Genomic DNA, 24,049 nt, shown 5'->3' with positions numbered 1-24,049 from the left:
GTTTTAATACATATTTTTATTACCTGTGAAAATACATGTCACAATCATTCTAACATTCAAATTACTCGTCAACTTTTGAGTTTTCAAAACAATAAAAATTGTAACCTTATTTCTAAAATCCGCATACATTTCTTCATAGAGGAAAATCTTTCACCATATTTTTATAATTAGATCACTGACATTTGCGCCATAAAAGATTATTTCTTTTCTGAAATTGAAATAACTGAACAAAAGCTTGATCAGTCATGTCCAACAGTCGCTAACGGATAACAAAGAATTAGTAATACCTACGGTAAGAATACTGTGTCTCGCAGACTATAAACATTTCTTACGTATTGGAAAGATAGACAAATTTCTGTTTGACAGATATAAATAAAAGACAAGGAAGACAGATTCTTAAATAAGTAAAACAGTATGGACAATATTGTTTAAGATTTTCCTCTATACGTCTACAAACAATTACACTGTAAATAAGTACGCGGGCCTAGTTTTACCGCATTTTGCATACATTTCACATAAAATGTTAAAAATAAAAAATGCATTTTCTATATAAATTGGTGATATATCTTACACAAAATATGTTAATTTATACGAACAAATATCGTTTGATATAAAAAAAATACGTCAGTAATAAAATTTGCGATGCCTTGGCCACGGTTTTGCCCAATTAAGCATAAAAGCAGGGTAGTCTATTATACGAGAGGAATAACTCAAAAATATCTGTATAATTAATATTTATTTTTATTTCTCATGTGAAGGAAGTCAATTAAAAAGAATTAATCGAATGAACAATAATGTTCTTTAATAACATTTCCTCATAAACAATACGTTTGGGACTTTTAAACTTCGGATCTGATTCTATTGTCTATGATCTGGTGTTGAACGTCAAAACGCAGTGAAACAGGCCCCAGACGAGCGCGTAATCGCTGCCCCTACATTGTACAACAATCTACATTTGTACATACATACATACGATATATCGTATCGAGCGGTCACACTCGCCACTATCAGTCACTATTGGCGCAACAAAAAATCACTTGCATCTTTGGCGGCAGGATTATTCTTGATGTTAGAAAACATAACCTCAAACCGATTTAAATGGAGTAACACTAGTTTCTGGCCTGTTCTTCTCTGACGAGAACTAATTTCCGAACTGGTGGTAAAGTTTATATGGTGGAATTTAAATAAAGTATAACATTTTACAGGTTCAAATAAATTATTCCATTTAATTTCATTCGAGAAATTCACACAAACAGCATTTTGTAACCTAGGTATTGCTTCTCTACGATATTTTTTATCGATTTGGTTTGAAAGTTATGCTTTTACGAGTACGTTTTAAAAATCACTTTTCAAACACCAAATATGATTTTTAACAATAAACTGAATACAGAACATTATAATAAAAATTTATGTGACAGCATTTTTTTCAAAATTCTGTCGCTAGAGACGCAAGAGGTATTCTTTGTCTCGCCAATAAACGCTCATAACAAACATGTTTATTACAAATAACTTATATCTATCTATACAAATAAGTTTTAAATCATAATCCAATATTTTCTATCTAGCTTTTACGTAAAAAAGTGCAGACCTTTATTCTTCATTCATTGAGAATTTTATATCGGTAATATTAAATGATTTGAGACTAACTGGTTCTGTAATCAATTAATACTGTTTTAAATCTTCATTCCTTAATGGGTAAAATGAATAGTAGGCCGACGGTTACCCAGTCGACGTACTAAAGAATTTATATTGTGTTGTGTTGACAGTCCAAGGTCCTTAAGAAGTATGTAAATGAAATCGAGTATAGACCCACCTACATCAAATTAATGGGGAAGGCCTATCTTCAGTAATGGACATCATTTTAAATCTAAAAGTAAAACTGCCATTCGAAATTTGAAATTCACGTCCCTTTTTTAAGAACCGAAATGAGAATATCATAAATTAATATATTTAAAATGTTAAAGTTCAATTAAATATGGAGTCATGGTGAGTCCATGGGTAAATTAGACAGATGTAACGAATATTTGTAAAATTTCCATAATACTTTCTAGCTCAATGCTAATACAATTTAAGACAGTTCCTTAAGAGTAGGCACGCAGGAGCGGTTAAATCGATAGGCTAATGCATAATCGACTCGAATCATTAATACAGTAATGCATCACCCACGGCAAAAAAATTATTGAGGCTGCTATTAGTCTGACATTTTCCGCTTGTGTGCACCTACCCTTCCACTAAAAGCAAGTTTACCAAAATGGACCTTAATGACAACTCTATTCAACACAAAACACTGTCAAATTCGTATGTCATTTTAATAAACAGCCAATACAGTTACAGAACCTGCTTTAACATTTAACACACATCTAAAACACATTCGGGCCCTAATTTTTATATTTGAATGAACACACTTCACCAGGCTACTGTGAATGGTTATTTTACAATATCTTAACTGATTTTCGTGGACGTAGTTTACTTGTTCTTTGGCCTACGAAGGCACTGACAATAATATTGATCAATTTATCAATAATTACTATCAGTTATATGTATACTTATAGTCCTTGGTCAACATTACACTACCATCTGAAATGTTTTTTTTTTTTTCAAATTATATGGAGTTATTGATATTGCGGTGCACAATTGTGTGCGCAATACAAACGCTCTCTGTTCCTTTACTCTCATAGTCTGATGAGACGGCAATTAGACATACCGTAGAGAGATCGACACAGGACCAACGTCTTTACGTTCTTTCCGAGACACGGGAGTATCACACCGCCAATTTCCTGACTCCGGTGAGCGAATGAGAAATTTTTAAGATGGAAAAACCGAATCACAATTATTTTTCGCTCGACCCGGGATTCGAACCCCACATTAGCACACAACAACAATACGTCCTTTCCAGGCGTAACTGCATTCGTGAAAGCCCATGGCAAATTCATGGAATAGGGCCCCACGCCTGTGTAAATTCCTGCGACTGGTTTTTAGGGCACAATAACACTTTTTTCGTTTGCAAAAGTTATAGCTTGAATATCAAGTCTGTGCACCAGAGCCCTGAGGGCAAGTCGGTCTTTATTCTCTCCTGTCAGGGGGCCTCTCGTGTTGGGGAACCCTGGCATCTAGCCGTCAAGCCACCCTGCAGTTCCGCCTAATGTAGAGGCCAAGCAAGCTACGCCCACGTGCAAATGTAAAGTGCGCTTAGCGATAAACTGTGGCTAACAATATATTATCCCGCGATAATCTCACTAATAAATTTTATTGCATCTTTACCCGCACTGAGCTCATTGAACTAAGAAATGCTAGCCATCAGGCTTCACTACTTAAAATATAAAATAAATCACATTTAATAAAAATTACTATTACGATATATTAAGAATGTTTATTATGAAAATGCTGTTTTGTTACGTTCGAAAACGGAAATATATTATTATATTAAGATTATAGTAAACCGATTTAGATGTAGGTACTTAACATGAAGTACGCAAGAAACATTTTTCAAAGTTTGGTGTCGCGATAAACCTATTTAGAATTATCGAGTTTTATATAAATATCATAGTTTATTTCCATATTGATTAGACAAGTTGTCTGTTATTATAATTCAATAATTTGATTTTCAATTGTTTAAATTACACATTCAAAAAGAACCGCTCTAAGTATGGCGATAGTCGATTAAGGTACTGTTCCACAACTGAGTAAATGCTACATTAATATAAGCTGATCAAATACAATACAGTCACCCTGTAATTTACCAAATAAATGGTAGTAAAATTAGTACTGTAATTTACTACCTACATTCGCTGTTTAATACGATAACTGCGAAATAAAGTTTACTTGTAATTTGTGAAACAGGCCCTTAATAAACTAAACGGAAAATACTATCTAAGCAAAAGTTATTAGAAATCAATTAATCCATTGTCTACATATTCTAAACTGATAATACGTAAACATCACTGACTGTAACAAAATATAAATAGAATCATCAGTCAATTTCATTATCAAATTATTTCAAAATTTTCAGATAACACAATCGATTTTCTTACACGTGTAATTGCTTTATTGAGGTCAGTAACCTTTGCGATACGCAATATATTTCACAAGTACATCAAGATAGGTAGTTTTTACGTCACTTTCGTTGATTGTTTATCGCAAATTATCTATTGATAACAGTTAATGAATATAGTTCGTTGAAGGTTCAACGCGAGCACCATACAAGTGGATATGTGGCATATCAAATCATTCAGGTGAATTTAAATATGTAAATAATGAAAATATATACTAATTAATGGTCGGTGTGACGATTACTTAAATTATTTAATTTAATTTATAATTAAATACAAAATTATATTTACTTTAAAAATATTTTAACTTATAATATATTGAAGCATTCAACAACAATATTTTGGTACGTACTCGCACGTACATATTAGTTGTGAAACTTCTATACCAAAGCGATTTACAATCGATTTCTAATTTACTTACGATTAATCAGTAGGGAATATCGTTAACATTTGACATTTGTTTAATCGAAGTGCCGGTTAATTCAAACAATTTTATAAAGCCATCGTATAGCTTTGATGATAACAGATGTATTCCTCTTATAACATGATTTCTTTGTATAAAATTAACATTAAACATATTTAATTGTTATATTTAATATATTTTAGTTCACATGATAACACTCGGCCAGTATATTTCCTACAAATTTCTCATAGGCGTAGATAATATCGATTCCAACCGATTAATCGATATAAATTGTCGGTATTTGTGCCCGATATAATTGGATACGCTCTCACGGATAATAGGTTCGTATTATACAACAATTCATACTAATTCAATGCCACGTGGGATGTTAATATTGAACACAAGTTTGTCGGCGTATCGCACATTTCACAGCTAATGTGTAGTGAGAGTGGAGTTAGTCCGTATCGGCGCGGTCAAGCGCCGTGCGTCAGACGACGAGCCTATCTTCCAGCATTGGAGACGGGAGCAGGGAACTAAAAAAAACACTCATATTAAGGCCCTCGCCTTGTATCGATACTTAACGATATTCACTAATCGATAATATATCGATTATTTGATGGGTTATGCGAATGATAGTCCAGCTCCTCATCCACACAATGTTGACGATGTTTGCCCTCTTGACAATTACTTGTTCACATTAGATAAAAAGCTTTACAAAAATTTGGGATAAATCTACGACATTAAATGCTTAGGATACATGCTAAATTATTAAATAAAAACAAACTAAATACATTTTTTTCTTTATAGTTTTACGATTAGATTATGCTAGCTACCTCATTTCATTATTTATAAACAAATGTGGTGCATCTGATTATTTCAAATACTAATTTCTATACATAAATATAACCGTAGTTGTATTAAACAATCATAAAATAAAAGTGACGGGAAAGTCCATTTCACAGGAAACAGGAAGACATAATAGACTGCATTCCAAACAAATTTTCACGTATATTTTTTTTAATACATTGCCTAATTAATACTTTGTTATACTCCGAATAATTGCAAAATAATTTAAAGCGCTTTACATTTATCGTTTCTGGTAAAATGGACAACAGCAACATCGAAAAAAAAAATGTGACGAAAAATAAAAACATCGATTCACAGTTCACATTCACGATCATGCAACGTCTTCTTTACTCTACTAACCCGCATTCTAATGCTTCTAAGTTCCACGTGGTCCTCCCTTGACCTTGACCCTCATTGTTGGAACATAACGATTCGGTTCTAGAACCCATGTTCCGTTGCCTGCAGAGATACGGAGTTACCGTAGGAGACGCAGTGTTGTGTTCCTGAAACGCAAAGTGAATATCGATAACCAACAATCGATACTTAATCGATAATGACGATTTCTAAATCTAGATTTGTTAATCAGTTTCAGCTAATTACTGCTATCAGTTACTGTGATGATAAGTGATATAAAACTATGCCACTTGATAAATGGTAGTCGAGGTAGGTACAACTACGTGTTAACACGGAATATACTGCTAAAAGGCTGATGTATGATGTTTTATATAAATAAACGCCTACGTACCGTGTTTTAAATTCATTGATAAAACAGATAACCTTTAAGTTTATTCTGTTCACTTTTATAAATTTTTGACAAGTATACAAATAAAATGCTGTTATCTCAAAATGTTGAATGAAATAAAATATTCTGAATTTCTTTTGAACACTTATTAAAACAAGTGTTTAGAGTGCAATTTTACTATTATTTTAGATTTAACGATATACTATAAAACAAGGACGTAAACACACTGAAGGCAATGGATCGCAGGTATGAGGAATAAATTAATTCTAGTAAGATTTATTCATATATTTTATACAGCATTGACATTTAGATATAAAGAATAGACTGAACTATATTGATTCAAAGTTAGCCACTTTGCTGAGTTCCGATAAAAAAAAATCGCCTAAGCAGCCAATAAATGTCCATTTGTGTACGTGTGTAGTGAAAAAGGCAAGTGTGGAATTCGTTCGCTCTCGCTGTGATGTGTAATCAATTTATTAGAATGCCAGAAGAGGACAACTACTATTTGCACGTTCTTTATATTTTTTAGCGGTCGCTTTAGAACACGCATACTTTCTATCAATATTGACTGACAGTTCTACATGAACGCACAATCCGTTCTCTATGTCTATGGGTATGACTTTTGTAAAACCTATCACAAAAGAAGGGTCTTTTAAGAAGGTAAACAATGCAACCCATCAAAGGGAATCTCTACTATATATTGGTTCTGAAATTTCTTGACACTACGATTCGGCTGATGTGTTGACTGAGACACTGTCGTACCCTAAATGAAATAAGCATGATAAGGTTAGTCGTGTGAGAGCAGCCGAATTGGGAGGGGCCTATTTAACTATAGGTCAATGGAGGCCGGTAGCTCGGATACTGGCACTTTACATGCATTGTTCTAGACTTAATTTAAATACGTACTTTATACTCATAAATTATACTCTATAACAATTCAACTTTACACAAATCAATACTCCAACCGGCAAATATGCAAAGTTACGACGGCCAAACAATGATTAGATACAGTATCGTGTTAATTACTTCATTCGACCAATGGGAGGCAGTTTTTTTTATTGGCATGATATTATTGGTGCAATTATTGCACGTGACACTACTCTGTAGTCTATGAACGATTATCAACTCTAGTGTTATCGACAGTACTTTTACTTTACATTGACATTGAATGATGTAAATGCAAATCAACACGAAATTACTATTACCTCGTAATAACTCTTGATATCACTGATTGTCCGTACAGGTAATTTTCATAACTGATAAAGGTCGAAGCAATTTGCCCGTCCTTCAAATAATGTTATTTGTGACAAATGTATGACAGGGTGTAGGTGGGTGGCGATATCATCTTATTAATATTGAAGGTCTTGGCAAAATCATCATTGATTGTTAGTATTCATTTAAAAAACAGCTCAAAATATTTGTGAATTATAACGTGTAAGTCTTAGGTGTGTCGAAGTATTTATTGAGTAAAAATGTATTGTGTTTTGTCACTGGTTACTGTAAATTCTGTTAAACATTTCTTCAATAATAATTCTTTAACTTTTAAAGTGTATTTCATGTTCTATTCTTAGAGGATTTTTATTCATATTGCATGGTATATATTATTATTTTCAAACATAATATAATTTTTTGTTACACGCGTGTGTGATCGTGTATGTTTCGTAAGTAAGGTAAGTACCACTCGACACAAGTAAAACTAAAACAAAACATATTTTTTCTATTTTTATATAATTTACATAAAGTTTACACAGCACAGCCTTAGTTACAAACATTTGGCACTAAAGTAGTCACTCGTGAATTAACAAAAAAATATACATCTTAATATAATGTAATATATAGAAACAATAGAATAATACTAATGATTTGTATTTTTATTTGTCGTCAACAGTCTTCTAAAAGTCTGCGCTCGGCCGCAGAAAACCCCCTCGTGTCCACCCTCAACGATTGCATCTCCTTGAAAACAGATTTATCGAACCCTTATCGTTTCTAAACTGTAAAACTGTAATTGAAAATAAACGAAAAACACTTGACGTTTAAAAAAAACGAAACTACCAACTCGACTCTTTATATACTTTTAAAATATTTTGGGTAAATACATACAAATACAAGGAAAATATACAAAAGAGAAATTAATACATGCACAGACAACTAAAGGTAAATTTATTATCGATTTATTATTACTTACGTTTGGATATAAGAGACCAGTACTAATCACTTTATGCAACTAGAGACGTGCCGTTTATTGTGTGGCTAGTCGATGAATCGACTCATTGCCAAATTTGGCAAGCTATATTCATATGTTGTATAATCAATAAAATAAACTATTTTAATAATATATTGCAATAAAAATAAACATATCAAAGAACAATTTATTAAATCGATTCATCGTCAAGCCAGGTCAAAACTATAATCTAGACACGTTGAAATTGATCACAAAATTCTCAAGGTTTTCGTTTATTGAGTATTGAACGGTTTACCTTACCCTGTATACCGTGCTCTAACTACAATAGTGCTACCCAACTGACCTGCTGGTTGGGTCCGCAACACGTGGCGTTGTGGCAGAGGTCGTTTGGAGGACAGTGGAGGGCACACGGCGCCTCCGCTGACGCGCCGCTAATCACCTGAAGATATATAAATATTTTTAGTTAGTTGTGACACCAAGAGAGAAATAGAATTAGTAAAGTGGAAAATATGGAATTACTGCCTCGGTCGCGTAGTTGTTTTACGCTCGCTTTATGACCAGCTCTGAGGTTCCGTGTCGGGAAAACTAATATTGAGCTTTTTGTTCCGGATTTGTGCCCGATATGGCGACAGGCTCGCCCCCTATCACAACACGTCATGTAACGAAAAATGAAAAGTGGGCGTCTTAGTTGCACCTCTGCCTGCTCCTTCGAAAGAAAAGGCGTGATGTGTGTGAAGATATAATATCCGTTGGATAGTATAAAGTATATTCTAACAAAAGACTGATTATAATTAACTTGGTTTACGTATTTTGACAGAAATCAAACAAACTCTACATCACCTACAAGAAATAGGTAATTTTAAGGATCCAGGTGTTTAAACCTGGTATTGTTTTTGGACAGACGTGCCCGGTGTCACTTATTAACGGATAAGCATAGTTCTCGTGTTAAATATAAAAGAGCTTGACTTAATATAAAATTGATTTTGATTAGTTATTAGATAAGGATGTAAGTTGGCTGAGCGTTACAAAATATTCTAAAAAAAACTCGGATCCAGGCGTAGCAACCTCCATATCAAATGAAGATAAGAAAATATGAGTAATCAAGCCTCGGACTGGTATCTAAATTACTTATATACAACAGCATATAATATGTACTTAATAAAATCGTCAAGATAAGATACATAACTGCACTTTATTTGGATGTGATCCAACTTTATAATTTAAGAGGGAAAATTAACTATGTTGTCAGGAATATTACCTACATACATAGTATCACGTCTCTATCCCATAGGGGTAGGCAAAGACTATGCACGATTCTGGCATATTTTTCTCGCTTCCTCCACCTTCATCAATAATTTCATGCATTCTTGCCGGTTCAGGGTACTTTAAACCTGTCCTTTACTAAGAATGTCAGATATCTAACATTCGAAGTTTCGGTGCGGTCGACCCCTACCGGCTCTTCCATCCACATTCACCTTATAAATTCTCATTGTCAGTCTCCTATAATCCATCGTCTCCAAATCCTCCAGATGATAGTATACCCCATCTCATCTTTTTTTTAGGGGAAAGTATTTGGTAATTTTGATTGGTATAATTTGATATCACGCGCGGTCCCTCTTGTAAGCGCAAGGACCCGAGGGTAAGCCCGGTTCACCCCCCCCCCCCCTGACCCCAAGGCCAACACTTTACCACCAAAATTTATGTACCAAGAGGAAGCATGTGATGAACCTTTAACCAAATGAGACATACATCCAACTCTTGATAAATCACAATTCATCATCAGGAATCACGCAATCATCCTGTCAGATTAATTGGCGATTATAGCACTTTAATTACTACCTGAAATATTACCACGCCCTCGACCAAAATCAATTCCAAGCTAATGGTACATAACAAGGTTAATAATTTGATTCCCAACAAGTTCTTGACCAAAGTAAACAAAATCCTAAATCAAACGGCACAAGGCTCACCTCATTGCCACCTATGGGTAACTCGACGAACTCCGGCTGTATGGTGGTCGAGTGGATGCCCTCGTTGTGGAAGAACTCCTTGACCTTCTCAGCTATCTTCATGTATTCCGACAGGTTTCTACACCTGTAATGACAAATTAACATTCATTTTATTGGAGCACTATGATTTATGTGAAGGGCGTGTTCTTAACATATTTCCTTTGATTTATTGTTCGGAAGACAAATTACATGGAACATCTCATATGGAAGTCTGTATGAATAGGTATCAGTGCATTTTTTATTTCTGCAAAATGTGGTCAAGTTTGAAAAGCTTATGCAAATAGGCCTTTAGCATTTGCAAACCAATATAATGCAGAACTTCATAATTCAAAGCTCGAAGTGATGTTCTATAGTTTATGGCACAGTCATGGTTAGCATCAAGCGAACAAGCTCGCCCCCCCCACATAGCGGTACAAAATAGAACATCACTAAAGACAATTGTTAAAACGGTTCAACAATTTATTTTGAGTGTTTATCACACCACTGCAACTATATTATGATAATCGATAACGTGTCTACATAATCTCGCACACAAGCACAAAACAATGGCGCGTCTATCAACTTTTGTTATGTCAACACGCTTGCTTCAAACATATACAGTGTGGAGATAACTACGATTTGGGGACGGAAAATGTTTATGACACATGGCTGAGTATTTTAAAATAGTTTTTATTGTGATGTTTATTTGTGCAGTTGGAGTTAGCTGTTTCGTTTATTGACTGGACTGCGATAGTGAATTGACTTATGTAGTTATTCTGTAACGGAATTCGTATTAAGCATATCATAGAAAACCGTTAATTGGCTGTTGGATTATGCGTTTTGTGTGCTCAATGATGCTGCTGGACACCTACAAATATATCTTTTCCAATTCCTACTTCCCATTACTTCCTTAAAAATAATGTTCAATGATGCCAAACACACACACCTAAATTTTCCAAAATTATGTGTGTATTCTTTGTGCATTATCTTGCATACCTGAGAAATTCTCTGTAGGAATTTTGAGGGTGTGTGAAATTTACCAATCCCCACTAAGCCAGCGTGGTGGACTAAGGAGAAATCCTTCTCAGTAGTAGAGGAGACCCGTGCCCAGCAGTGAGACAGTATACAATACAGGGCTGATATTATTATTATTATTATAATGCAAAATACTTTCTATCAGGTAATTCATCTTATAGCTTTTGTTATAAGTTATAGCATACAAAAAAAAATCTTCAATATGTTATCCTCCCATAGACTCAGAAGTCCACATTCTTTGTCTGCCAAAATTACATATAAATTGGTAAACTCTTAATGACAATGTTATGCAACATGATGCGAAGAAATTGCAATTAAAATAAATTAAGCACATACCATGACTGATTAATCTTAACGACACAATCAATTTACGCATATAGGTCATGAAAATAAAAAAAAAAACAACCGTCGAAACTCGTGTCTTTAAGTTTATTGAACTTGGATTGAACCAGCTGTTTGACTGTTCATTTTGTAAATAATTTATTGTGCTAGATATTATGCGGGCTCGGCTCTTGAAAAAACTTTTTTCGCGATAAACTATAGCGTGGATTATTTGAAAAATGATCTTTTTGTCAATGAATGTAGTCAGCTGTAGGACGGATTAGCTAAGAGAAAGAGAAAGTTAAAGCTTTTCTCACGCTTAGGAGAATTTGGTCTAAAGTTTAGTTCCACACGGGTTGATAGATTTGCAGTAATGCACCTTGTTCAGTTAACAGTTTTGTTGGTGGTAGGATGTTTGTATGCTCCAAGATAGTTTCTACCGTACACGAGATATTAAAACCCGCCATAGTGGCTCGCGTGTGACGCGTTCCGGCATCAGCCTGTGTATATCTGGTTCAAACAGCCCGGCATAATTGTGTCGACTAGCGTAGCATAATCATCTCATAAATCGAATAAATAGTTGTCACTCGTATCTGAACCACACACTCTGCTCACCATCAGGTGCAATAAGATCACTTTGCCATAGTCGTAAAAAAAAACTGACTAAGGACCGTTAGGATGTAGGGAATCCAAAGGCTGGTAAAGTTAATACGAACCCTAAATATGTATACAGAAAGTATATCATACACGTGTCTTGCATTATACTGAGCTGCCAAATTTAAACTTTACAACACTCTGAACATTACATTTCTAAGGCTAAATGTTGTTTTCAACGTGTCGCGGGGCTAATAAACGGTCAGAAATCTCCACGTGGATCGCTGTATTTGAAATTATTAATAGTGTACGCGTAGGTACGTAATTTATTCAAGTCAGCGTCGGATTTAAATATTTTGACGGTCAATAGACTGCTCCCCTTCCCGCTTCTCCTCTTTATTTGTACACGCTTCACTAAATTTAGATTGTTCGTTCGGGTTATTATTAGTGTTTATTATTTCTGATGTCAGAGATACTTTTATTACTGTGTATTGTTAATTAATCGCCATAAATTATTAAGATTAATTCTTGAACAGTTCTATTGTGATCCTGGAGCGATACTCCGCCCACTTTTGAGGTAAACGGAAAGAGAAAGGGGTTATTTTAAAATCCTCCTATATCCTGCTGATTAAATGATCCTTATTGGTAAGAGATGAACTTTAAGGGTATATTAGGGAATAATTCGCAGATAATTATCTGCTTGTAATATCCGATGATTCGCTCATTCTGACAAAGACCATTTCACCCTTTAAACGCTACTGGCCAACGCTTAAGGAAGCCAGTGTGATTTGGAAGCTAGTGCATTAGTTCATTGACATTGATACTTACACACACTAGATACATTTGGGTATTTGCCAAAACAAATTTTATTTGTGAAGAGTTTTTCGAAAACAAACGTTCATACGCGCAAAACACAAATGTATGAATGTTGGTGCTGCGAAAATTCCGCTGTGCACATCAAGGTCCGTCCAAAAATATCATAATAAATAAACGTTTATCATTGTCATATTTGAATTGTTAATTCCTACATCTTTGCGAAATGAGCTCGCAAATGCTACAGTTCCTTTGTCTACTGCTTCCGGATTTAAGATTCGAGAATCTGTTACTCATATGTAATTGTAAATTAATTTCAAGTCTCGTCCCTCGAATGCGATACTGATAACGTCGCGACAGTTTGAACACGTTTTCGCGATAACGTTCTTATAGTTGTAACCGCAGCGCATTCTACTTGAGGCCCTCTTTGATGTGCCTACGATGGAGTACCATTGTGGTATTAAGATTATATACGTTCTTATTAAATCTAGGTTTATCGCTTGAAGTTAATACGTATTTTTAGACACAAGGGCGACTTACTTTACCAAACTTTTTCATTTGTCAAATTTTTGACTGCTCAAAATTATCAACTTTCACTGCATCTTTTGTACGACACGTGGGAATTTGCCTCAAGCGCCGATATCTGGAGGTGCATACTGATTCTTGAATAAATAATTTGTACCCTAAACGAGCCACCTTCTGTATAAAATCTCAACAAAACCTGCAAGCAACCAACAACCCTGCCCATGATCTCAAAGAAATTTACGTGAGGCTGTGTTATAGAATATAGTGTTAGACCGCTGCACCTTAATTGAACTCCAAGAGACACACTCCCACTGCAGCAAACTTCAGGTGATCAATATTACCCGATCAAGTTTAACATTAACATGATGCAATGTTATAGTGATAAATTTCATGCTTCATTCTATTCATGATTGGTATGAGGCATGTGCGCCTCCAATATTAGTTTTAGCGAGGTGCATCTGCACCTGCGCACTATACTATATAATATCATTAAGTTCTTTTTTCAAATATAAATCGCGCGCGTTTTGATAATGCTTTATCATAAAAACACCTCTGTGGTCGATAGTTGCTATTGTTGCTGAATTATTCAGTGAATTATACTTTTTGGGATATATTTCTGTGCACCTACTTGGACCCCTTCTGGCACCCATAGTGGGAAGGGAAAGTGTGGGCATCCTTATTTTGTGAAGGTGTATTTTTAGATTTAATAGCTTAAAGGTATGTTTCATCAAACATTATCAGTGTGACAAATTATTTAAAGGAAAGAGATGCCTCTATCAAGTACAAGTCTAAAAATAGCAAGGGAAAAACAACCCTATCCCTATCGCGGAAACCAAAACGACTTACAAAACGTGTATCGATCATAAAAATAGAAAACATGTTACGTAACGCGCTACAGTTTGAATGCAATAGATTTTTATGAATAGTTGGCAACGACACGTCTGTATAAATATACTTACAAACTATATCAATAAATATCTTTGTTTTGTTGTCACCGGTAATTGTTAAATAAAGACGATGAGTTGTTGCACGCGATCTCGTTCTTACTTCTATAACTTCTGATACATTTATAGAACAAGTTCTTGGTGGTAAGAAGGTATCTATACTAATATTAAAAGAGGAAAAGTTTGTTTGTTTGTAGATTTATAGGGCCTAATCTCTGAAACTTATAAACCGATTTTGAAATTTCTTTCACTAATAAGAAGCTATATTACTCTTAAGAGCTGTAGACTTTTTTTCCAACAAAATAAAAAGCGGTATTTTAATACAGGTCCGCGGGCAAAAGCTAGTCTTGTATAAATATGAGTCCATCTGAATAAGTATCAAGACCTTTCTATTTCTAGTCTCTACCATCATCAGGCCCTATTATGTCGCGTTTAAACATTGCAGCCAGGACATTGCATTAGTCATCTACATTTACTAACGTCTCGCGATGACACAGTGACAGACAGATGACACAGTTATACGACTCCCCCTAAACAGTAAATCAGATGATAATAGATTTTAAGCCATATAGCTCACAGTAATTACACCACTTAAATCTTTTGAGGTTTCTATTCGTAGCAGATATACAATCATAAAATTGTTTTCTAAACTCTGATATCCTTGCGAGCCTATCGTCGTGTCCTACATTCGCATTGTTCACAAACAGAGATTTGTCCTTATCTGTGTTTGCACTTAAACGTTTGGTATTGGCTGGCCAACGAACGTGTTTGTTGATTCGCGAACGCCGGAAAAACCGCAGCTGCACCGGGCAAACAATTCGCTACTACCGACTACTTCGTCTTATTATTTCGAATGCCTGGACTGGGCCAGCGAGGCGGACTGAGACCTTAGTCTTAACCATCTCAGTAGTAAGGGAGACAGTAGGGCAGTATCTATAATTCAGTGCTATATTGTTTCAGTGTTTTATCGAATCTCATGTCTAGACAACTTAGATTGAACATTTCTCACGCAAATTAGCGAAATTCTAATTGATTCTCATGTGCTGTAGAATTGGTGTTAAGTGTCAAATTCATATTCAAGCAGCCACAATCAGTTACTCTGGGTAATTTGATATAATGAATCTTCAGCGCAGTCTACGTCTCACAGCTTTTACATTTCTATCAACTTTCAAAACCAATTCAAAAAATAAATATGAACTCTCTATCTATTGTTGCTTGCGACAACTCTCCATTACTTAATAACTTCCATCTAGCCATAGCAAGTTACTCGTCTAGTGCAACCGCACTATAATGTTATCGCGGTAAAGATTTGCTTCCTTTTTACCTTACAATCAACTGCGCTGCGCTCGCGACGTGACAAGGGCGTTTGTCGCTTTGTTTATGCATTCTTGTTTATCTATATCCTTCTTAATCGACGTATCTACATTCACATTTGGTTTTGGGGTGCGTTCTTCGGGTGGACTTAAGCAGAAAATGTTTAAATAATATTTTATAAATTACTAATTATGAGCCTAGATTTAGAAAGCATAATGAAGTAATTGGAAATATTAAACTTGATTTGAACCACGCCCTCACTTTACGAATATAATAATATGCTTAAATTCCACGTAAAACTAAAAACAATAACTTTAGATCCATTAACCCACAAAGCTCCACAAAATTGAAAATCAATCAATATTTTTTGCATAAAACTACGAGGCTATTACATGATTAAAATTTTCACAAACATAAATGTTTCCTACGTTAAATAATTTTATTAATTTTAGTTTAGGAAATATTATATCATGTCGATTTTAATACCTACCTAATATACCAAATCTATGTAAATATTAATGTTTTAAACATATTTAAATTTGTTTTAAAATATACCGAAAAACAGTGATACAAATGTTTTTAATTTATGCCTAAATGACATCACGTTGTTTCGACGAAAATACATAATTTCATTGCTAACGACTTTTTAGAATTATACATATACATATTTTTAGAATTACATATTCATTGTTACTGACCTATTCAAAATAAAATAATAATAATATTAATAAACATGTCTACCTACAAGGTGGACAGGTGATCTAATAAAGGTTCCAAGAACTCGCTGGAGGCAAGGCGCTTCTAACAGGTCGGTCTGGAATATTTTAGGGCAAGCCTAGGTCTAGGAGTAGATATCCTGTGGCTGATAATAAATTTGATCAGTAAACTATGGGTCCCATTTAGTATTTACCACAGAACAGTGTGCAAAAAACACGTCATGACTCAGTGTCGCTTTATTAGTATTGGTTGAGAGACTAAGCAGTTTTCCATAAACGATCCCAATGTCAATCTTCAATCCGATTCCAAGTATGAACCAATCAAAATAACCCATTTGTAAGCGTGTCAAAAAATCTTTGTTCTGATTGGTCCATTTTTGAGATAGATCGAAGAAAGCTATTGCGATCGTTTATTGAAAATGGCGGTAACACGTGACTTACGCATTGGTCTCTCGATCAATCACAAACATCGAAATTAAACGACATCGACTTACGAGTCGCGTTTTTTGGAACATTCTAAAAGGCAGACCTTTGAACTCTTTGACAATCGACAGTACTTCCAAAGTAACATTGTCTAATAATGTAGGTGCGATGATTATAAAATGATTTATCTGTTAAGAAGCGGCGATGGCCTAGCCTAGGTTTAGAGAACCTAGGGAGTGGAACAGACTGCCGAGACGATTGTCCGCAGGTTCAAAACCCAAGGCACATACCTCTGACTATCCTAAAAGTTATTTATGTGTTGTTTATCAATTATCGTTCGCTTAAATGGTAAAGGAAAACATAGCGAGGAAACCTGCATCCCTCTCAGTATTAGAGGAGGCCTGTACCCAGCAGTGGGACAGTATATTATACAGGGCTGATATTTTTATATTATTCTTTATTATAATTTGTTAACACGTGGTTAGCACAACAAATATTTCTGACTGTAGTTTAGTTTTAAGCCGATACGTATTACAGATTACCAGGTTGTTAGCCTTATAATTTTCAAGATATAAATTTTCCTTCAACACCTACAATGCGCAAAGCAAATTAACGATTCGATATAACGATAACAGTAACGATTGACTCGATTGCGCCGTTAAAAGCTAACAAACTAACATTCCTTATTATATAGCCATTAGATACCGTATATTTATTTAGAGTTACATATCGTTGTTGGATACGCTGAACACTCAAATAAATAATAACACTTTACTTTAAGCATGAACTTATATGTATATAAATATATATATATTTGACGTAAATGTATATATAAGTTCACGCTTTTATCAATAAGGGTTAGGCAGACGTGTTCCGCCCTGTGGAATGGGGGCGTTTGGAGAATTCCACCACGGTATCCCCTGCCTGTCGTAAGAGGCGACTAATAGGGGCCACGAAGGGGGTCGTCGGCGGGCAGCAGGGGGCTGTCCGCCCTAGTGCATTTCTGTGCATCCTTTGCACATTTTTCGGTTGACCCCGGGATGGACGGCAGTGTGTAGTTGGCCTCACGCTGCCGTAGACGCCGAGGGCGTCCTTCGGTGCGCGGGCGCTTCTGAGCCCCTGCCCCATAGGAGACGGGCCGTAAGGCGGCACCGCGCAGGGGCGGCTGCGGTCGCAGGCTAGACACTTCAACGTCAGAGGAAGCCCGCAGCCGTCCCTAATGCGCCGAAGAGGGCCACCGCGGAGTTTTAGCTGGTAGGCCGTGCATAGGTTAAGTTGTATATAGGGCTAGGGACTCGGCCCGGCGGTCGCCCGAAGGTCACCATCAAATCCGGGCGGCTCAATGCCGGGCCGTAAGGCACGGTTACCCCAGCATAACTGCTCAGTCGCCCCCACGATGGCTGGGCGGTAGTAATAAGGCACTTTCTCCGCGAAACCAAAAAAAAAAAAGGCAGACGTGTACCCACATTTTTCCTGAAATCCGTCCCATGGCGAACTACTGCCAGATTTGTCAATAGGCCGTGGCATACAGGCGGCATGGTTGTAATCAGGATTTTTTTCCCCTGCAAAATAGGCACCCCTACACGCGGGACATGCTTGGCCGCACTGGGTGGCCTGGCCTACACTTAAGGTAAGTATATATTCGGCTCTGTGGCTATTCTATTGCATTATAATAATATCAGCCCTGTATACTATCCTACTGCTGGGCACGGGTCTCCTCTACTACTGAGAGGGATTAGGCCTCAGTCCAACACGCTTGCCTAGTGCGGATTGGTAGATTTCACACACCCTCAAAATTCATATAGAGAATTTCTCAAGTATACAGGTTTCCTTACGATGTTTTCTTTCACCGTTAAAGGATGCGATAATTCGCACAAAATACACATATAATTGTAGAAAAGTCAGAGATGTGTGCCCTTGCATTTTGAACTTGCGGAAATTCGTCTTGGCAATCCGTTCCACTACCAACTAGGCTATTGTCACTTTTTCTTTCATACTATTGCATGTCGGGCGCAAATTGAGATGTATACAAAACAAATTCTGCAAGAACGCGTCACATTTTTTTCCCTTGTTTAATCACGTTACCCAGTTACAAATTAGACCCGTGCAGATAATAAATATCATACTAGATCTGTAGCGTACTGAGATAAAATATGTATCGAGCCAGGACCCTCCTGCATCTCAGCAAGTTAATCAACCACATGGTCATCAAGTGTTCGACTTCCTGACTAACTAATGGCACCGTCAGGTCGACTTTTACAAACTTAAGGTCGACCTCGTTTGTAGTATTAGTTATAATAAAATCGATTCGGGGTCAAGGACGAATTTAATTGATCATTAGGTTTTTTATTGAGAAAATTAATAATTTACGTGATTTATTAAAAAAAACTGACTGCTTTGATGGCGTAGTTGTACCTCACAACTGAGTGCTGTGGTCTCGGGTGAGATCCCTAGGCAGAGTGATATTGGGTTTTTCTACTCAGTATCAACTCCTCCCCCCTTCCTTACCACTTCGGAGATAAATGCGTGATGTTGTTGTATATTAAAAACTAGAAGAACATATTATACATATCCAAGTCGATAAGTTCAGTTTCAGTGAGCTAACTCAACTCGTTGTTATTGTCGTTCATGTTAGTTCTACCGGCACCTTTATAATAATTGTCATTGTCAAGTACACTACGATATATCTTTTATTTCTATTACTTGTTTATTCTTGTTAAAATAATAAACATTTATTATAGTATATTGTATCTTTCCTGCGGGAAATCATAGTATAAAGGCCGGTTCTTTTGGAAGGCTTGCGCGGGGACATGGATCCAACACGTAGAGGCTTCCTTAAGATATGTTACTGTAATTGGGATGTATGCAACTTAGTGGCGAAAGGTGTTTTTTTCCCGAAAAGGTACCCGACACAATATATAGTACAGAATAAGTACCTTATATGCATGAATGCGCCCCTGCAACTCTCGTACTGATCATAATTAGATGTTGCATAAATTTTACATTAAGTCGGTAGGAATCGGATTATATGGAGCTTTACCACTGATGCACCTTACGAATACTCTGTACTTATGGAGGGTAAATACAGGCAAACACAGCGCTTGCAAGGTTATTATTATTATTTGTAGTTAACAGTACTCACCTAATATGCGCACTGGCTATAATCCTGTCTCCAGCGAGCTGCCACACGTGGAACTCGTGGACCGCGAGCACCGTCCACTTTTCTCCAACAGCCGCCTTTGTATCGCGTCCACCTGGACAAATACATGCGTCCAGTAACTATAAGGGTTGTCGAAGATTTAAAATCAATTTAAACTTTATCTGTTTATTTACTAGATTCAAAGTTGAGTTTTTAAATACCTGAATGAAAAGTATTAGTATGGCTTAAAATGTATAGTGTGGGGACACACACTTGCACGGCTACATAAGTGTGCGTACGTAGTTGTGTGAGAACGCGTCACGTGATATACAAGCGATATACGCCTTTATTAACATAATACGTCAACTAATTTATTACTACTACCCTCTCATTTGATTATAAGGTACCGTGAAGCTTTCACACACAAATTTGTCATCTTTGGTTTAATTTAAGTCAATAATCCTCAAGCTAGAGCTATCACTCCTATAACATCATGCTCTACATAGAGCACCCTCTAGACCATGTCATTGCGCGGTACGACGTGCGGGTAATCCGTCTCGATTTGCAGAAATGATATCGCAAACAAAGTAAACCTATAACAAATGCAGGAACAACGACTGTAAATAGAGTGTTTAAGAAAATAATTATTGCTTATCAATGACGTCATTATGTTGGCAATTTCCACGTTTCCGTTTTGGTGCATGGCGATAGAAGATTTCGTACAAAAAAAATATAAGCGATTATTCTCAAGTATTTAAATTCAAAACAATTTATCAATTATTCAGTTTATAATCCTTATAGTACCCGTTACCTCTACATTTTCTGGTAACTCGTTAAAATGGATTACTAAAAAAACAAAGTTCTACCCAATTTTATTGACTGATTGATTTTTTAATTCAAACAATACGTGGGAGGCAATAAGATTTCGTATCCTTTACCATCTATGACGAAGGTGTTCACAATGATTCACGTTAAGTCACAAATATGATGCAACGTTTGCGCGTAAGCCTGTTGCGTCAACACCACACAGGGAGGGAATGGAGATAATTCCGTTAGCAACCTTTATCAGTATACCAAAAGTATTATAGCAAAAACTACAAAACAAAGACGTTTTGAACAAAAAGTATTTTTATCTTCTATACTAACTGTGCCCGACAATTCGTCTCCATGGACTTAAGACTAGAATTTGTGGGGCAATAATAGTGTAATAAATACTAACGACCGATATTAATATACGTTCGCAAACTTAATCTTCGTTTCGATTTCCAGAATGACCGAATTAAAATAAGTCATTTGTTTCCATGTGAAAAAATGTTGTGTTCCGGTTTGCAGTACAATATAGCCAGAGTAAATACTGGACATTATAGGACTTAACATCTCATCTCTCAGGATGGCGAGCGCAGTGGGATATCAAACAATACTTTGTTATTTAAGGTGTATCTACTGTTTATGGGCAATCGTATCGCTGTCCATCAGATGAACGGTAAGACCGTCTCGTAATTCAAAATATTAAAACAAAAAACTTTATTCTAATTGGTCTATTCTCACGATCGATCGAAATAGAGCGAATGAGACCGTTTATTGACATCAGCTGTTACTATTTAACGCTTTATATTTTTCTATTGCTTTTTCAATCCAATGAGGCATTTTGTCATTCGAGTGCAAACATAAAAGCTCAACGAATTTATTATACGTATGTATTACCTTTGTAAAATGTATGTAGACGCATAAATTTATTTATCATACGCAAGCCGGTGCAAAAAGATCAAGTCAATATTGACATCACACTGTTATCAAACAAAACGCTTCTTACACGAGTAAAAGTTGTTTGACACGAAACGTGTGTAAACAGTTCTTTATGACGTAATACCTTTCATTAATTTATAGATAAAAAATGTTTCCATGTACTATGAATACACGAATGGCACTAATATAACAGAAATTACATCTTAGAATATTATTATTACTAGGTGGTCGGTACAAAGTTATAATTTAAGTGATATATGTCACAAAACTCTAACAATGTAACATCGTGTTTACAGATAATAAATCATTTGAATTTGTAACACATTTTACAATACATAAAATGCGTACAAGCGTGACGTCAGAACACATATAACATGCATTTTGCCGCCAAATTAAAATGAATTCTTTGCATGGGTAAACAAACTTAGTTACTAATCGCCGCAGTTCCATTAAAATTGTTGATTTATCATGTTTATATTATGCAGCTGTATGTAAGGGGAATGCTCCCGAAAGAATTCGAGTGTGACCGGCGACCGCTTTCCCCAAGTCAGCTGTTTTTAATAACGTTATATTGCGTAATGCGTTATCTATATTAATATATATAAAGCTGAAGAGTGTTCGAGCGCGCTAATCTTAGCAACAACTAAACTGATTTTTTTCCACTTATAGTCAGCTACTTTCCTGAGTGTTTTAGGCTACTTTTTTCCCGGAACAACTTAACAATGCGGGCAGAGCTGCAGGCAAAAGCTAGTTTCAAATACAATGATAAAATAATATTATATTTATTTTATATAGAGCTGTTTACAATAAATGATAGGTTTTTTTTAGATCCATCGTTAAAATGTACCTACCAATAACGTAAAGGTATTTTTTTGGTTTATTCTCGGATCGGATCGAAGATTAAGATCGTTTGTAGAAATCGACCGATCGTAAGTATTTATCCTTCCAAAGATAATACGACGTTCTTTTGTTATTATTCAAATAACTGTCTTTGTTTTCGTGACGTTGTGAATTACACCCTGCATAATACTCTTAGCGTCTATTTCATCATGTCTTAAGTGCTACTCGTCAAGTATAAGACAGATAAATACAAAAGTCACGTTGTCACCTGCAACCCAGTATAAACGGTATCGAAATGAATACTATCTATATATTACTTGTCTAATACGTTAATTGTCGGATAAAATTAACTCGAACATTGCGTAATAGGCTCTTAAAGTAGGGATGCCATACGTGCCGATTTGTAGACTAACAATGATTAGTAAGATAGTGAATAATATACAATATACGATGGACTATTCAGTATTTACTCAGTAGACGAAAAGGCTTTAGGATTTTTCCACGGTCATACTCTTAATTATGGCGAGTCTAAAATGTCCCAGTTTGACTTCAAAATAAGGCAACCCTACCTTAGAGTTGTAATTTTATCTATATGTTATTTGTATGATAATGCTGTGCATACCTTTAATATTCATATGTATCAGATTTGTATTATTATTTATTGTTTGTGAGAATTAGATGCATGTGCCACTGGTGTGTTATTAATAAATAAACATAAATAGTCTATATAGAACTAACTCACCTGTATATGTGTAGGCACTGTTTGGAGTAGAATAAGCGAGGACTCTCTCAACAGAGGCCAAACCGATGCGAGTATTAAGATCACCAGGACTATACTGAGCGCTGGGTCGATGTAGTATTTGTACTCCCAGTCGGTCAACCACACGACCAGCGCGGAACCGACCACTATAAGGGAACCTGTGACAAAATAACAATCATTTTAACATTACATATCGACGGTTGCAAGGCAATTATTTACCATTTACCAGCGGAATGTTTGCCGGCAAACATGACAGCTACATGACATTACGTGTGTCACGGGAATGTAACATTATATACTACATAATAAGTTTATTTTTCCGATGCTAAATGAGTTAAGCGACATTTTTTTTTCGAAAAATTTTAAGTAGCTTAAAAAAACAGAAAAAAGTGCTAATTTTATAATGATTTATGTTTACGCGAATGTTACGACACATCAGTGCTGACTTTAAATATACATATAATAATATAATAATAATATCAACCCTGTATTATATACTGTCCCACTGTTGGGCACGGATCTCCTCTACTACTGAGAGGGATTAGGCCTTAGTCCACCACACTGGCCCAGTGCGGATTGGTAGACTTCACACACCCTTGAAAATTCCTAGAGAATTTTTCATTTATGTAGGTTTCCTCACGATGTTTTTCCTTCACCGTTAAAGCAAGC

General features: G+C 35.7%; 1 pseudogene; it reads right to left on the bottom strand.

The window, feature by feature from the left end:
- Position 1: 1 nt before the first annotated feature.
- LOC119190181 lies at positions 2-23,560 on the bottom strand (annotated as a pseudogene).
- Positions 23,561-24,049: the final 489 nt, after the last annotated feature.

This window comes from Manduca sexta, chromosome 22, assembly GCF_014839805.1.
Source record: "Manduca sexta isolate Smith_Timp_Sample1 chromosome 22, JHU_Msex_v1.0, whole genome shotgun sequence".
Lineage (NCBI taxonomy): Eukaryota > Metazoa > Arthropoda > Insecta > Lepidoptera > Sphingidae > Manduca > Manduca sexta.
Note: the sequence above shows the minus strand (reverse complement) of the source record. Positions and strands in the feature narration are given on the sequence as shown.